This window comes from Rhipicephalus sanguineus, chromosome 2, assembly GCF_013339695.2.
Source record: "Rhipicephalus sanguineus isolate Rsan-2018 chromosome 2, BIME_Rsan_1.4, whole genome shotgun sequence".
Classification (NCBI taxonomy): Eukaryota; Metazoa; Arthropoda; class Arachnida; order Ixodida; family Ixodidae; genus Rhipicephalus; species Rhipicephalus sanguineus.
Window position 1 is genome coordinate 217,080,471 of NC_051177.1, and position 17,990 is coordinate 217,098,460.

Here is a 17,990-nt window from a genome sequence, read left to right on the forward strand (position 1 = left end):
AGTTCACAAATATTATGATGATTTATAGCGTAGTGGTTTCCTCGCAAGTGCACTTGTATCGGTTTCCAAGGAAGCCCATAAGCCCATGATCCACTTCCTCAGGCTCTCAATAAAATTCTTACCCACCCTCTCTCTCTCTTTCTCACGTCAACGTATGTTATATAGCATGGTGGAATAGTTAAATAGCGCCCGGGCATCACACAATGCGAATTACGTAACCGGTGAGCCGTTTAAAGCTTCCAAACCATTACAAAGGGCTGATCCACAATTCTTCATTGCCATCAGTCGTCGCATCAACAACGTGCACGTAATGCCTTACAGATGTGTAGCTGGTACCTCGATTCTGCGCAGAATGACGAATAATGGCGTTTTAGGTGCTTCCCAACTTCACACAAATTGTGATTTAGGGCGTAGTGGGTACCTTGCTAGTGTATTTGTGTTAGTATCCCCAAGAGAGTTTACAACAGTCTCTAGAAATTCCGCTCTTCCAGCTTTCGCTGTGACTGTGCTGCGCTTTTCGCGCCGGCCTGACGTTTTTTGTAGGGTAGAATACAATTTTTTTATGATCCTTTCTAGTTAAGAGGCTATAGAAAAGCATGAAAAAGAAAGTAGACGCTAAGTACCTTGTTTTTCATGGGAGAACCATGGTACGCACATTCTGCTTTCTTTCTTGAAAGAATGATGCCTTTGGTCCTGTCAGAAGGTTAAGTGTCTTCGAAAACACAAGAACTGTTTAATTTGACCTGAGAAAAAGAAAAAAAAAACGCATGGGCAACTGTCGCACATGGCGTTTAGCATCATAAAAAGTAAAAAATCCGACAGATCCCACGCACTGTGGGAATCGATGTAATGCGAAGCAGCCAGCAAAGAGCTGCATACATCGCCTTGATTGTCTTTGAGGCAAATGAAGTTATTCGTGTCATCGTCATAACATCTAGTTCAATGTATATCGCATGTTTGTCATGCATTCATACATGTAAAACCTTTAATATAGTGAAACATATATTCTGGCTATGCAATGCTAGAGCTGTTTATGTTCGTCGCGCACTCATGTCATGCCATACCAATTTCGGTGTATATGTTGTTCACAAAACAGCCGGAAGCGCACCAAGAGAGTGTCATGTATATCATGCCGTACGTGACATGCATGTTATGGCTTACGTGTTAGGGCCGGTCATTTATGTTCGTCATACAGTCACGTCCCGAAATACCAGTTTTGGCGTATATGAAACTAGCGAAAGGGCCTTAAGGGCACCATGAGCATGCCCTGTAAATCATGCTGTACATGAAGTGCATGTCATGATTTTTATGTCACTACCTGGCATTAGTGTTCACCATACAGTCGCGTCGCGCAATACCAATTTTTGTGTATATCAAGCTAGAAACAGCGGTGAGTGGACCGGCCGCAAACGAACTATGAGCGGGGCATGTATGTCATAGCGTACATGACATGCATGTCATGATTTTTATGTTACCACCAGTCATTTATGTCCGCCATACAGATATGCTTCGTCGTACATATCTTGGTATATATCTATTAATTAAACGGCCGCAAGAGCCCCCAGTTCATGTTATGTAAATCATGCTGTACATGACATGCGTGTCATGATTTCTACATAGGACCTGTTAATTGTGTTTGTCATACAATCTTGTTACGACATACTAATTTTGGTATATGTGAAGTTAACGAAACGGCCGCAAGATCACCAAGACCATGGCATGTAAATCATGCCGTTTATGAGATACATATCATGACTTTCATGTTATGACTTATCATTTATGTTCGCCATACTGTCATGTTGTGCCATACCAGTTGTGGTATACGTCCCATTAACTAAACAGCCACGAGAGCACGAAGTCGTAAGCGGCTAGATAGATAGATAGATAGATAGATAGATAGATAGATAGATAGATAGATAGATAGATAGATAGATAGATAGATAGATAGATAGATAGATAGATAGATAGATAGATAGATAGATAGATAGATAGATAGATAGATAGATAGATAGATACGCTCAAAGTCGCAGAAGATCGCTAAGACATGGTTCGCATTAAAAAAAGAAAGGCTTAGACGCCAGCGCACCTAGCGCCCACAAGACAACCTTTTCCGAAGCTGATACCACTTCGTGCTCATGGTAGAATCCCAATGATACCCCTGTTTCATTTCTCATGGCTGGTACTCAAGAATGTCAGGTGACCCTTACTCCTACTTTTTTTATCTCCCCATGTTTAGCACGATGCGCGCCAATTGCATCCTGGTGTCCAGTGCACTGGTAGGCGTGTCCAGGTAACATCGAACACGAGGTCGCGGTCCTCATTCGCGATTTTGAAGAAGCTTACTGTAGACCTAGGCATTAGTCCCAGAACAATGGTTTTGAAGTTAGTTTTGTGAAAAGAAGACATTGTTCGCCTAAAAGAAAATTTAAGTTTTAGCCTCAAAGAAGAAAAAAGAAACACACTCCTCCGCCAATTTCGAAATTTCTGAAATTGAAGCGCGCCAAGAGAAAAAAACGGTGCACTTCATGGTCACAATATTTATTCCCATGAAAGAGCAAGTTAAATGCAATCTTATGACTCCAGTATCTCTATTACCTGTCGAAGCACTCTAGCAGAAAAAATCACAAACATGGCAAATCGCACAAAATACATGTATTTCAGGAATTTATTCGTGGAGACAAGTTAAATTGAGGATAACAGAAATCGGTACATGTTAACTTTTGTGTTTGCGCTCTCTTTTAAAGTAATTTCTGTTGTTTTACCGCATTCCGTTTTACTCCATTATTGTGCTGAAAGGTAAGTCATTTACCAATAAACGCCGATGTTTGAAAATAGTTTTCTGAAAAGGACATTCCTGATTTTCTAAAAAATCCCTCTGATTGAAGACAAGGACGTCATCCACCATTCTGCTTGAAAGAACTTTGCGTTATTTGGTTGCTAACAAGTTATATTGCGTCACATGTGACCAAATCAGCCTAGTGGCCGCGCCGTTCGTTATGTGCTGAAAATTGGTTATGAGTTCAAAATAATTGTACGCGACGTAAACACAAAGCAGCAGCTACACAACAGCAAATTCGCAGCCAGGTGTGATGGTTCAGCAAGTTGTGTCTTGAGATCAGCCGCTTGACAAACTCGCAGCAGCGGTCGCTCAATGCTGCGGGCGCTCACGTTATACGAATGCCGCTTCGGCTGCGGACGTGTTCCGCTTGCGCGCCAAACTACGCTCAGAGGACGAACGAGATATGTAATGCACCACTGTGAAAGTTAAAGGCTGTTAAGTGCCAAGAAAAGCCACATTATACAACAAAAGCTCTGTCGGCAATTTTGCAGTGAGCGCCTTCACCGCCTCGTGCGCTGGTATGGTGGCGCCACCGCTCGGCTCCTCTTGTGACTAGTGAGAAGAAAGGCGGTTGCACCCTCTTCCAAATCCCCCACAGGATCCCATGTATTTTGAATCAAGTTTGCGATTCCGTTGGGCAAAAACAAACTAGCGCCATCTCTCGACAATACGCCACACCGACGATGCTACACCTCTTCCTGCTTCCACCAATTTGCCATGCTCCAAGTTAATCCTTCTCTCCAGTTTTTCTGTTTCTTTCGGTGGCCTGTGAGCGCGCGCTGCGCAGTCGACAGCGCACGCGACAAGACCGGCTGGGCTCGTCGCTTTCGTCGCGTCTTCCTAGGCCGTTGCAACGTTAAAATTGTCTTACAGCGGTGGCCACACGTCGGACGATGAGCCCTTATTTCGTTAAGTTGCCATCTCATCAGCGGCAATGTTTCAGACGCCTCAGTTGTGCACTTTTGTCGGTTGTTTGCTGGACAAAATGGCCTCCTGCAAGATCGCGTCTTTCCTTGACAGTGAACTATGTGTGTAGTTCTCATCGTCGCAACAATTTCATGACACGAGGAGGTGAACTGGTGCTACATCGCGCGAACAGCTGAAATGACAACCTTTACGACATTGTGCCATAATATTCTAGCGTACTGTACGCGCACGATTGTGCTACAGTTAACCACGCTTGGCCTCGCGCGTCAACTTGATACGACTGCGTGCAACAAGTGTGTTGTTATCGTTGTTGCGTCATTTAATATTGAACTGTAATTGGAATACCATTTTTGTAAAGGTGAGTGAAGCTTTAAGTAGTTGCCCTTCTGAATGCTCGCTACTCCACGGACATTGCTTCTAGAATAGCATTTTATCTCGAGTTTCACGTACCAAAGGAGAATCTAGCATACGAGATACATTACACGCGTGCGCGTTTACTATGTATATCTGAGTCATGCTGTGCTCAGTTTAAAGCGCATGTGGTACGGGAGTGTGGCTTCAATGGTGTAAGTGATGAGATATTCAGAAATATGTGATTGTAATGCAGTAATAACTTTCCCATATGTTAATACGGTCTGTGAAAAAGAAAACGCTGTGTGAATGTTTGTTGGTCATTTGCTCAAGTACTTTGACGCATTACTATGCAGCTGTGTGAGGCCTGTTAAAATGCTCAGCAAGTTATATTTTGGTTTTAGCTGTATAGTTGAATGCTAGAAGTGTTGCGCGAAGATAAAAACGCGTGTCTTTTGTGAGTTTCTTAAGCAGGCATGCAGCCGTAATATGCATTGTTGTTGTACTGCTTGGGGTTTTCAATGAAACAAGAATGCTGCTTTGTATTGCAACAGTTTTTATTTCATCTGTGTTAACAGCTCACACAAACAAGTTAGACGCATGCACGAAAGAAACGTACGCAGTGCAGCGCACGCATGCATAAAAAGCGGGCCTGTCATTTTAGAACAAATAATATAGAACAATCGACGTAACATACGGCATGGTTGTCTAGTGGAGCAGCATCGGCAGTGAAGTATCAAACCAGAATGAAAAATTAATAGAACAACTTTGAGTAACGGGCGCTTTGCCCACGGTTTCTATGAGCCGCGCGCATCCACTTTTCGCCACCGTTCGCCGTTGGTGGCGCCGCCTGTACAGCTCATAGCAGTAGCGCACGAGGCGGATAGCACGCATGTGTTTTTTCCCTGCTGTTATGTCCGAAGCCGCAAAATATCGTGATAAACAGGCGCCTTGCGTTGAATATCGTATCTGCGGACGCACAAGAATACCGTATTGTCAAGGTGGTACTTTAATAAAGCAAAGGACTTGGACACTATTCTGTTCACAGCCGGCTGACACAAGTGTTGCACGAGATGGAGAAGAACTTAAAGGTTTGCCACAATATGCTTCACGTGAAATTGAGCAAATTAAACATCGATAACAAACTACTTTCTTGGATTGAACATTTTCGCAATATGTGTCTGCTAACACCTTTAATTCCCAGTTGAGTCTCGTCCATTATGGCGTACCCCCAGGTTCTGTTCTTGGTCCCTCCTTTGTCTCATTTATATTATAGACTTGCCTGAATGCGTTACATCTAACATTCACCTATTTGCCGACGATTGTGTAGTATATCGAGAAACTGCTGACCAAAATGACGTAACTATTCTTCAGAATGACGTCAGCTTTGTACCTAACTTGTGTAAAGCCTGGCTAATGGAACTGAACACTACTAAAGGTAAAGTATTACACGCTTCCCGTACATCTTCCTGCTCCGCTACTTACTTGCTTGACAGCTCTGCTCTTGAAGCCGTAACCTCCTAACTCTACCTCGGTGTTCACATAACTAGCACTTTTACCTGGTCTCTTCACATTAACAAAATAGTTAGTAATGCTAACCATTCGTTAGGCTACCTCCGACGCAACTTTTCTTCTGCTCCTCACCCCTGAAAACTCTTGCTTTAACTTTAATACGAAGTAAACTAGAATATGCCGCATCCCTTTGGGACCCGTCCGCTATTGCACTAACCACTGCTTTTGAGCTAGTCCAAAATAACTCTGTCCGCTTTATCCTCGGGAGCTATGTCGTACCGCAAGTATCACTTCAATCGAATACTACTTATAGGTTCCGTCACTCGCCTGTCGCCGTAAATTCTGCCGCATATGTCCCTTTCACAAAATCTAATACAGACAAACCCTGCATACCAACCATATTCTCCCTGCATCATACATCTCCTCTCGTTCTGATCAGGCCCAAAAGTTGGGAATCATACTGCCACAGGGTCGTGACGTCGACGAACGCAGCGGTTGGTGTATCCGAGATGAAACTCTTTATTTGGCCGAACTTGTTGCCGGGAAACGGAAAGTCAAACAGAAATACAAACTGTACACTGATAGCGGCGAACGCAGCGTCAGCCGTCGATAAAACTGCTCATGGCTCGGACGAGCCGTCTCTTAGACACCACGCATCGAACATTCCAGCCTTATCACTGGTGGTCGCGCAAGCTATGGCATTATCTTGACTATTCGCGTCCTGCCCGCAATCTTAACAAAGTGATCTATTACAATCGCGAAGCTTCTCGAACAGTGCCGCGTTGTCAGCGCCGAGCGTTGCTGACCGTCATTACTGGTCAAACCCGAATACATCAAAATAAAACAAGAACCGGGCGTGGCAATACGATGCTCAACGAACACATGTAATCAGTCATTTATTCCCCGAACCTCACAGGATTGGAACAATGTGCCAGGAACAATCACGTCCATTGTTCGTTATTCTCATTTTCATAACATTTTAAACTGAAGTGTCCTGCTGTGCAACCAAGCAATTATGTAATTGTCTTTTTTTTGGCAGACTGTCTGACTCTTGCATCTTTATTTACGACTTCTACGGTTACTTATTTTTTAGCAAACATTCTGTTTACAGAACAGCGTTTGTATTATGTTTTTAAATGTACCACTCCCCTCTATAATGCCTGTGGCCCTGAAGGTAACTCCAATAAATAAATCAATAAACTGCAGTTTGAGTTATTCGACCATCGTAGGCACGTATGACAGCTTTCTTTAAATGTCGGTGACTTGATTTTGTGCTATATGTTCTTGATAGAGCGAACCTAATTATTTTTATGCCATCAGAACAGAGGGAGCAGCACATGAGCGCACTACTGGAGGCGCTCACTGCAAAATTACCTGCACAGTTTTGTTGTATAATATGGCTTCTGTAAGCAATTAACAGCCTTTAACTTTCACAGTGATGCATTCCTCATCTCGTTCGTCCTCTGGGCGTAGTTGATCGCGCAAGCGGTGCTCGTCCGCAGTCGAAGCGCCACCGTGTAATGCGAGCACCCGCAGTATCGAGCGGCCGCTGCTGCGGGTTCGTTAAGCGGCTGATCTCAAAACACAACTTGCTGAACCATCACACCTGGCTGCAAATTTGCTGTTGTGGAGCTTCTGCTTTGTGATTACGTCGCGTACAATTAGTTTGAACTACTTATATCCAATTTTCAGCACATAACGAACGGCTGCCTTGGTCACATATGACTTGGTCTGGCTGACTTGGTTACGCTGACTTGGTCACATGTGACGCATTGTCACTTGAGAGCAACCAAAATAATACGATGTTTTTCCAAGCAGAATGGTAGATGACGTAAGAAAAATAATAGACTCATAAGATTGTATTTCACGTGTTCTTTGACGGGAATAAATGTTGTGAATAAGAAATGCACTGTTTTTCCCTAGGTGCGCTCAAAATTCCGAAATCGCGAAATTGGCGCGAAAGTGTTTCAGGCCAAAATTTGTATATTCTTTTTTCAGGAGAACCAAATTTTTATTCAGAAAGCTAACTTCGAAACCATTGTTCTGGGTCTAATGCATGGGTTCAGAGTATAGTTCATCCATATCGGGAATGGTGACCCGGACATCGTGTTCGATCTTATCTGGACACACCCAGTACTAAACACACTCTCATGTTGAGCAAACTTCTGATTAGAGACGCTTCCTTTTCACAGGACTATATTGAGAGTTCGCTCGCATGATATAAATTATTTAAGTTTCACGAAGGCAGCTCCTAAAATAATTTCGCATACTGGAGCCCACCAAGCGCGCGAATTTCCTTGTGGTCGACGCCATTACTCTGAGGCGCTCTCATAAGAAAATGAGGCTGAGGGGGGAAGTTCATTTAAAAAGACATTGTTCGCCTCTTAGAGGAGCTGCAAAAGTGGTTTCGGTTCCGATTTTAGCTTTCTGTGCTTTTCTGCACCGCTTTTTTTTTCCTATGCCCAGTACAATAGTGACGTGGTCGGAAATGGATATATTGTAGTTGGTTTGCAATAAACTGTTGCTCGTGAGCCCCGTGCCTTTCATCCTGACTTGATCGTATGGTGTTTCATTCCTCTTTTCTAATGCACCAACCAGCTGGTAGCCTGAAACATATAAGCGCACTCGGCGACCGACAACGATGCTCACCGCTATCATTTCGATTTTTGTGAACATCATTACCCTGAACACATGTTCTTGCATTAAACAGAATAAAAAATGCTTAAATCCAGCGTTGGAAACGCCTATTTCTTTTTCATCAGAAATACGGTTTCACGAATTGACATGTACACGGCAAATTGCGTCATTGAGCGGGTTAAGTGGCAGAAAAATTTATGCTGCACTACCTTAGCGATCGACACACAGTAATGAAAAGAATAGAGATATTCAGAATAGTTGAGCTACAGGATGTAGAAACACATGTGTTCTGCGGCTGACAAAAGCGCCTTCGTTTATATGGCGTCTTCGCAACTGATAATGGATACACATGTAAAAATTGGTATGAACGTAATCGTGAATTATCGAAGCTTTCTGTGGTGACTGCAGAATGCAAATATTGTCGCGTTGTTGGGTGCATTGGTCAGGACGTGATAGACGGCGAAGTGGGCCGACAAGAACAACCACTATGGCTGTTTGGTTAATATATTGCTGCAAATAGACTGCAAATATGTTCGTAACACTGTGAATGCTTAGTGAAAGGCGATTGCTGCATAACTAACGAAAACCGTAGTAGTGATCCAATTTTTGTATATATAATGAACGCTTTCCTGCGCCTCTGAGACATAATTCTACAACGCGCCATGTGATTTAAATGGAAGGTGCAGAAACACTTTTAAGAATTCACAGAAGCTTCATACGATACCTTGTACAACCCTCGCGTAACGGCATCAGCGACTCTGAAGAGCTTGAAAATGCGGCGCCTTGCTCTCCTTGTTCGTCGATGAAACATGCCCACTACGCGTGACTAGCTAGGTTACGACTACCCAGGTTACGGGACTTACTACGAACGTGGCAACATAAAACAGCAAACATAGGCTGACACATTCTCCCAAACTATAGGCGCCTTCAACTACTCTAGGTGTATTTCTACAAGTAGCCTAGACATAATTTTGAAAGCGTCTTCTATGAAGGCATACCTATTGGTTTTACGTGTCAGGGACGTAATTAAGCGCCTGCACTTATATGGTTTCAAGAAATAAGTACAGTCACAGTTATTCAGGTCTTTTGCGTCTATATTTCTATCAGCCACAATACTCACTAATTTATTTAGTTGCTTTCAAGGAGCAGAGAAAACGAAATAGATGTAGCGAAACCTTGGAACTCTGCAGTGGGTCGTCCTCTCCAGCACCTTCTAGTCGGTCGCCCTCTTCGACTCCTTTCGGAGAGAACGCAGCTCGTGCTGAGAGACGGGCCCGCCTTGACTGTCGCTGTCGTGCTTCGTCGCCGAGTGCCCGCCAATAAACGTTTTACAATTGGGTGGAGAGTGCTGGGTCCTTAAAACACATTCGGTCTCCATTCGATGTCCCTGGAGCTTCGGTCCCGTACCCTGCCATCTACCATGCCGCAAGATGCCGCCCAGCAGACGCCGCCTCTCGCACCGACCTCTTGTCCCGGTGTCCCTCGTATCCGCGACCCTCCTGTCTTCATCGGCGCGGATGGCGCCGACTTGGAGGACTGGCGCGTGATTTATGAATGCGTGAGTGTCCCCAATAAATTGGACGTAGCCGGCGAACTGAGCAATTTGGTTTTCTACCTCGCCGGTGTTGCAGGTATGTGGTACAGCAACCATGCATCCGATTTCCCGACGTGGTCCGATTTCAAGACCGCCATTGTCGACGTGTTTGGCCGTCCTGCCGTTTGTAAGCTACAAGCCGAATAGCGTTTAGGTTAACGAGCTCATCTTTCACGAGCTACATTGAAGACATCCTTGACTTGTGCAGGAAAGCAGAAGCGAGCATGTCGGAATGACAGAATCAGGAATGTGTTAGGCCAGATGACTTGAATGCTCGAAGCACTGCTCCAACGCGCCGGAGGTGTTTGTCATAGCTGGGAGCGAAGACGGCGACGTGGTCCATGAAGACAAGACAAGTCTGACAATTTAATTCAGCCAGCAGTGTCCATAACGTGCTGCAAAGTCGCAAGTGCCGAGCAAACACCAAATAGCGTGCCCTTGAACTCAAACAGGCCGTCCGGTGTTATACGGCCCTCTTCTCGCCGTCTCTCTCGTGGACATCAATCTACCGGAAGCCCATCTTGAGGTCCATCAACGAAAACTACTTTGCGTTACAAAGTCGATTCAAGCCGTCGTCGATCCGTGGAAGTGGATATACGTCTTTTTTCGTGATCTTCTTCAGGTGGCGGTAATCGGCAAAGAAACGCAAAGTTCCATCCTTCTTCACCAATACTACTGGTGATGCCCACGGACACTTCGAAAGTTTTATGATGTCATACTGGAGCATTTCGTCGACTTGTAGCTTTATAGGTTCTCGTTCTCGCGTCGAAATCCGGTAGGAACTCTGACGGAGTGGCCGAGCATTTTCTTCCTTTATGACACGCTACTTAGCTAGGGGCGTTTGTCGAACCCTTGATGACGACGAGAAAATGTCCTTGTATCGCTGCAGGATGCATCGGAGCTGTTGCTGTTAGCATGCGGGAAGACTTGCGTTAACGTCGAAGGATGGTTGAGGTTGCGAGCAAAGTGAGGTATTGGGCTATTTGGTTTTTGATGATTATAAAAAACTGCGCTACAGTTACTGCGCAATACGAAGTTAGGGGGGAGACACGAAACGAAGTGAACACTACACGCGTAGTGCGCTTGTAGTGTCCAATTAGTTTCGTGTCTCCCCCCTAACTTCGTATTTCGCAGTAACTGTAGCGCAGTTTTAGATGCGGAGCATTTCTTGCTCGGGGGTATGTCCCGCGGCATGTTAGTCCGCACTCACACTACGCATGCGCAACTCACCTGCTTCCCTCTCTCCAACAGCTACGTGTTACTCTCTCTACTGCTCTCCCAACACCTGCTTGCGCTTCTCCTGCGTTCTCGCTTCTGCTCTCGCGGCGCATGCGCTACTCTCCTCCTCTAGCCTCCTCTCCTTCAAGTGGTAGAGCGCTGCGCGCGTTCAGTCCAGCGCTTGCTTCGGTTGACTCCTCTGAAATGCGGGCTCGACATGCCGAAATTCTCTTCTGCGCAGCGCCGCGATGAGCGCCAGCGCATGCGCGTCCCCCCCCCTCTCTCCTCTCCTACTCTGCCTCCCTCTCGCGCGCCTGTCGACCGCGTTTCCCGCTCGCCCTATGAGAATTAACGGCCAGGCTAGATGGAAGACACGACGCGCGTAGTGTTCCTCATCGCGTTCCACGACGCGAAGTTGGTAGCATGCCCGAGGTCGGTAGCATGCCCAACGAACGCCAACGCAACGCGATCGTGCAAGTGCTCCGGCTTCGCATCACCTCATGGTCCCCTTTAGCGGGAGATGGTGTATTATTTTTTATAATCATGTTGAGGTTGTCGTCGGAGCTTCAGAATCTGAATAGGCCAACGCACCGCTGACGGTCGCAATTTCCTTGATGTGTACAATCGTCGTACCCCTGCACAAGCGTCTCTATTCTTGGCTGAAGTTCATTAGCATCACGCATCCTTTTCCTTCCTGCAACCGACAAATGCCTATCGCGACGCAAATGTCTCGGTCCAGCAGAAAAGCCTGATCGCTCTCAATGAACGACCCTTCGATGTCTTCAGATTTTTCGGTCCCAACGGAAATTATCACGCTGGAGCGATGACGAATGGTGACTTAATTCTGGAGGACGTTAAAGGCACGCTTACATGGCTTCGTATCCGGCGATATCGCTTTGTCTGATGATGGAGTTATCAACTTCGTTCTGCAGTCGATGACGGCGCCGTGATTTTTTCAGAAGTCCATGGCAAGTATGACATCCCTGGAAGAATGCTGCAGGATTACGAAGCTCGCCGGATAAGTCTGATTACTGATGGTGACTCTTGTTTTGCCGACTCAAGACTGTGTTATTGATGGCCTCCAGCGGTTCGGATTTCGGGGCCTTATTAGGTGGTCCCAACTTTGTTCAACTTCGCGGCGAACGGCCCACTGACGACGGAATAGTCGGCTTCAGTGTCGACGGGAGCGGTGACGTTGCCGCCGTCGATGAGAACGGTGAGGTCGATTCTGATTAGAACGTCGAGTTGTAATTATGTCGCGGCGTCGGATCACGGCTACGTCGGCTTGTTCTGCTGCTTCTACGTGGTGTCATCAGGTCTTCTTCCATCCGTGAAATATCGTCGTCAGGGCTACATCCGCCTTGCGGCGTGTTCTTAAGATGTCGTCCTGGCGACGTCACCGGCGGAGAATCTTCGGCATTTCGTCAAACAGCAACCGCACCTCCATCGGTTGCTGCCCTTAGTTTTTCGAATAAGGGCTCGCGGATTGGTCCCGGGTAGCATCCTAGCGACGGCGAACGTGACGGATGTCGAGGTGTCTATTCAGTGTCGGCGAGGTAGTCGGCGCTGTCGCGCGCGGCTCACCATGCTGTGGACGCGGTGCGTTGACGCGAAGCCGAGTTGTCCCATCTGGCACGACTGGCTGCGGTGGTAAGTGTGGCCGGCTTTCCCGCAGTGGTAGCAGAACGGGTAGTTGTTAGGGGTCCGCGAAAGGTCGGTTTTGCTTGGGGCAGAGTGTTGGCCAACAGGAGGATGGTATGGTGTCGGTGGAGGCGGCGGAACTGCGGCGGTGCGGCGTCTTCACGTGCGAGCGCAGAGGGAGCGTTACGACGCACTAGCGGCGTAGCTGATAGCTTCCGGATTAGACTGCGGTGGTCCGAAAATTTCCAGCGATTGCCGGAATTCTTCACGAACAATGTCGGTGATCGAGTCCACTCGAGGCTACGATTCCGAAGCACCTTACGCAGCTCTTCATGTACTACCGCTCGGATGGTCTACCGCAGGTCGTCGGTGCTGAATGCTTGAGCTTCGGTGTAGTTGGTTGTCGGTGAGCGGCGGTTGTACTGCCTTGTCTGCATCGCAAGCGCCTGCTCGATTGTTGTGGCCTCAGCAATGAATTCTGAGACCGTCTTAGGCGGTTGCACACAAGTTCGGCGAAAACTTCTTTTTTCATTCCCCGCAACCTTCTTTTCCTCGGGCATGGCGGGGTCAGCATGGTGAAACAGGCGAGTCATTTTTTCAACGTACATACGGATGCTTTCGCTAGGAAGCTGTATGTGCATTCCCAGCAGGGTTGTGACCCTTTGCTTCCAAACGACACGCGTCAAGGTGTCCAAGAATGCGGCACGAAAGTGCTTCCAGGTCGTCAGCGTGGGCTCTGGATTCTCAAGCAACGTCCTGTCACAGTCTTGAAGGAAAAAATAGACATCACGCACCTTTTCCTCGCAATTGCACCTGTTGAACATGGCGAGCCGCTCGTATCCTTCCCGCCAACTTTTGAGGTCTTCACGTGGTGATACACGAAAAGTTGGTGGCTCCCTTGGTTGTAGCAGCATAGATGTAGTTACCATGGGAGCTGTCGTGTGGTGGTCCCGGCTGGGGTAGTCTTGGTCCTGTCGGGTCGAGTTTCGTACTATATTTTACGGACCACAAGGTCGTTATACTCAAGGGAACACATTCCCCTGAGCTTAAGGTCATATATGACGAGTAACAACATCAGGGGAACCTCGAATAAAAGGACATATAACAGTGATGAAGAAAATAAAACAGTTACAGAAATCTAAGTCGACGCACGGCTGCTTCGCGTACTACTCAGGGTTCCCTTTGCGTGGAGATGGCGGGGTGTTTTTGGCTTGGGCTTAGATCACGGCTTTTCTACGGCGTTGAGGACTCAAGGAGACTGCACCTGCGCCAGATGGCACGTCAAATTGGGTAAAAACCAGCGGGAAACACCAAGCCTAGAGACAGAAAACGACGGGATTGGCTGGCACTTACAACTGATCAAAACCATGCTTGAAAGGCTAAGTTACGCCCGCCGGCAACCACCTTACGCTTGCGTGAAGCAGGCAAGCGTCACTTAAAGGGGCCATGACACCCAATTTTCGATCATAATTTGTGTTATGTGGATTAATCCTTGTGCATTCACAAATAAGCTGGCGAAATTTTAGAGTATTTGGTAGGGCACATAATTTACAATCTAATATTTTTATAAACACGCGAGCGGCCCGAGAGTCAGGCAACACTGGTGTACTCGCGAGCCGTGACGTAACAAGCATCCAGCATTGCAAGCGTCTGCTTTGCGGCGAACGATATTGTTCCGTGGTCAGCTGCACGTGATATCGAGATGTTTTAGCTTTCTTCAGCTTGACAATGAAAATGAACGATTTGCAGCGGCTTAAACTTTGGTACAAGACGACGGCTCCGTTCCGTGCTGGACATGACGTCACACGCGCCATGGCAAAATGGCGCTCACTGGCGGTGGGAGGGGTTTACAGCCGGTGACTTCGGCTTGTTTTGCACCTAAATATTCTTTACTGCCCATTTTTGAAATCCGTGTAGACATTGTAGACCCTGTGCTTCTAGTTTTTGCTGAAAACCAGCGAAAACTATGGCGACCGTGTCATGGCCCCTTCAATACAAATTATTGACAAGTTATCACGGCATATAGAAAGATCATGTCCTTACCAGGCATGAACAACGACGTGTCGCTGATGCAGTTCCTTCCCCAACCTAAGTGCCAGCCTGCCCCGTCGTTTTCTTTCTCCGTGCTTTGTGTTTGCCGCTAGTCTTTATCGAAGTCAACATGTACCAACTAGGCCAGTTCATCGCCTGATGAAGGCATGAGTCGGCATGTTCAAGACGAAAATCTTTATTTGGGCAAATTTGTGCCCGGGAAACGAAAGTCAAACTACAAGAACAGAAGCTGTACACTGATAGCGGGGAACATCGGCCGTCGATAGTGTGATGTGCATTTGGGCGCGTCGGCATTTATACTAGCGGCATCGACCGTTTGAGTCTTATCGGTGGTGGCCGAGCTAGTTTCAGAATAAGCTCAACTGTTCGCGTTTGTGCTCTCAAGCATACCAGAAGACTCTAGAAAAATGAGGAAGGTTTCCAGACATTTGGGCGCGGTTTTCGAAAGGCACTGTTGTGAGGGACCAGTTACATAGAAATACAAAATGAAGCGCGCGTCGAAATATTTTAAAAAGTGGAAGATGCTACATATCATTCGTCTCGGTGCCTTAAAATCCGTCCCAATTGGTGCCTCGAAACTAATTGGGTCATCACATGGCGTCATCTTTGTTGCTTGGTCGAGGTAGGGATGGTAAAATCGATGAACGATTAATCGATTAAACGAGCACCATTAATCGTTTATTCGTAATCAATTTCCGCGTTTCAGTTAATCGAATTAATCGATTAAAACTCTTCGATTAATCAATTACGGCAACACCCCTCCCCAGTACCACCCATTGGCTGGTGCGCATGAGTGCGAGGAGAGCAATGTCGAGCCGCAGAAGTTGAGCGCAGCTACTCTTTTTCACTACCGGGAATATTTGTACGCTAGCAGAACGAGCCGAAAGCCGGCGGCGGCCCTATGCTTAGAGGCAGATATAAACTCGCCCTGGTCTCCGTCGCCTACAGACCTCCAAGACCTGCCCGAGGCTTCAAGCCCTGGCAGGAGGTAGCCCCACACCGAGGAGGCAGAGATGCACTTGATCGGCCGCTTCTCATCGCCCACAGCCTACTTCATTCACCTCCTCTTGCCCCCCTTTCTTATATCGAGCGCTGGTTAGCCGTCGGCAAAGTGCACGTGATGGTTGATTACTATATTGCGTTATTATTACATTTTGTTGTGTACACTGTTTGCTCTGACATGTCATAATGGCGAGCAATGGCAAGAATAACACGGTGTAGACGTTATTCACAGAAGATGAAAAAACGACAGCTGCGATGCGTGATACAGGTGGTAAGCATTACTCGAAGGCAGCGACGGAAACTCTTTAGATATCACCTGCTTCTCACCCACTTTATCAATGTGCCAAAGAGTCATCCTCCAAAGAAAAATGGCCATGAGCAAAATTACAATGCTAAAGTCCTCGTTCCCAAAGGTACGAATCCGCCTCTTCAGATAAGTTATCGGCATCTCACTGCATAGCCAAGATCTTTTGTGCAACTTATCTTGAAAGTCAGGTCGCTCTTCAATTACATAAGCGATTTTTATGTTTCAAAATGTTGGACTGTTGTTGATTCGTATTCGTTCAAAAAGCTGCGTCCTCTTCGCGGGACCTCTTCCTTGGTCCCTGTCTTTTCAGCGCCATGGCTTTGTTGAATGAAAGCAGCAAGGCAGTGCGCCAACGCTCAACAGCGAAGTTTGTTGTTTTCTGTAGATTTCTGACGTGCTAACGCATCGTCTAGTTGCTTAATTTGTTTGTGTTCGTTTTCGGCTCCGCGCTGTTTCATCGTGTTTGATCGCAAAAACTCAGCTCTGCTAGACTTTGATAAACTAGCGCTCTTCTTCGCCTGCAGTGTCTATGGCAACGTTCTTGGGTATTTTATTTAACTCTCAGGTCCACCGTGGTGGCTCAGTGGTTACGGCGCTCGGCTGCTGACCCGAAGGAAGCGGGTTCGAACCGGCCGTAGCGGTCGCATTTCGATGGAGGCAGAATGGTTGAAGTCTGTGTACTGTGAAATGTAGTGAACGTTAAAGAACACCAGATTGCCAAAATTTCTGGAGCCCTCCTTTTTAGCATTCCTCAATATATCGTGGTTTTGAGACGTAAAACCCCACATAGTATTAGTATGTAACTCTCACGTTTTAATTGTTGTTTTTAGGGGCGAAGCTCCTTAAAGGGCCCCTCACCAGGCCACATAGCAAATTATAGTTAGACGCTGGAAGTTGTTGTGTGCCGAATGAAGAGCACTATGCCGCAAGAATTTTTCAAATCGGTTCATTACGATCTGAGAAAAACAATAATTTGTAGCGGCGCGAAACCATGATGCGAGGAGGCGAGTTTCAAACCCTTGCCACTCGCCCCGTGTAGCCTTTGCAAGCCAAATCCCTTCCCTGCCCTCTTCACTTGACACATACGCATGAACACGTCATGCGCATGCATGGTCACGTGCGCATGACGTGCCCGAGTCAACCTGAGCACGCGAGCGGCGTTGTACGGCCGCTACCTTTTTTTTTTATGTAGCGGCCATGGGCGTTTTGTCGGCGTTCTCTGTGGTGTACTGCCTGTTTCTGCGGGACGGGCATGAAAGTTGAGACATTTGTACGGGCACGAGAGTGGCGGTATCATGAGCCAGTGCCGCATTAACGTTTACTTGGACGCGGTAGAATAAATGAGCATAATGAGTGCTCGAACGCGCCAGAACATTACTTTCGTTTCCAGGGTTGGCGTCTGCTCGATGCGCTAACCGCGGTGACACGAACGCACGGGAAAGGGAGGCACATTAGCCCCGCATCTCGCTGCAATTAACAAAAAAAAAATGAAAAAGACGCACACATCTCCTTTGTGTGTCTCATTATTTCTCTCAAGTTTTATTAATCTATTCAAGCAACAAATTACACAAACTACACATGTCGTGTCAAATAATTATCGCAGTGTCACGTGCTACTGTTGGCGAGGTCAGAGCACAGTCGTCTACGTAGAGGAGCGACGTCACCGCACTACCATCTACGCAGGGTCATTTTCTCATGTACGTCATCCCCTCATTCTCCAAAGCGCGTGCCCGCGAGAGGAAGGGCAAGCAGCGTTCACCTTGAAATTTGACCCATTTTCGCGGCGCGTAGCGTTGCAAATTTTGGCAGACGTGATCGTGAACACCCAGTGTATGCATTGCGCTCGTTAGCACAAAATTGTCAAACCTGGTGAGGGGCCCTTTAAGCCGTGCGTGTGTCCTTCCTCTGTG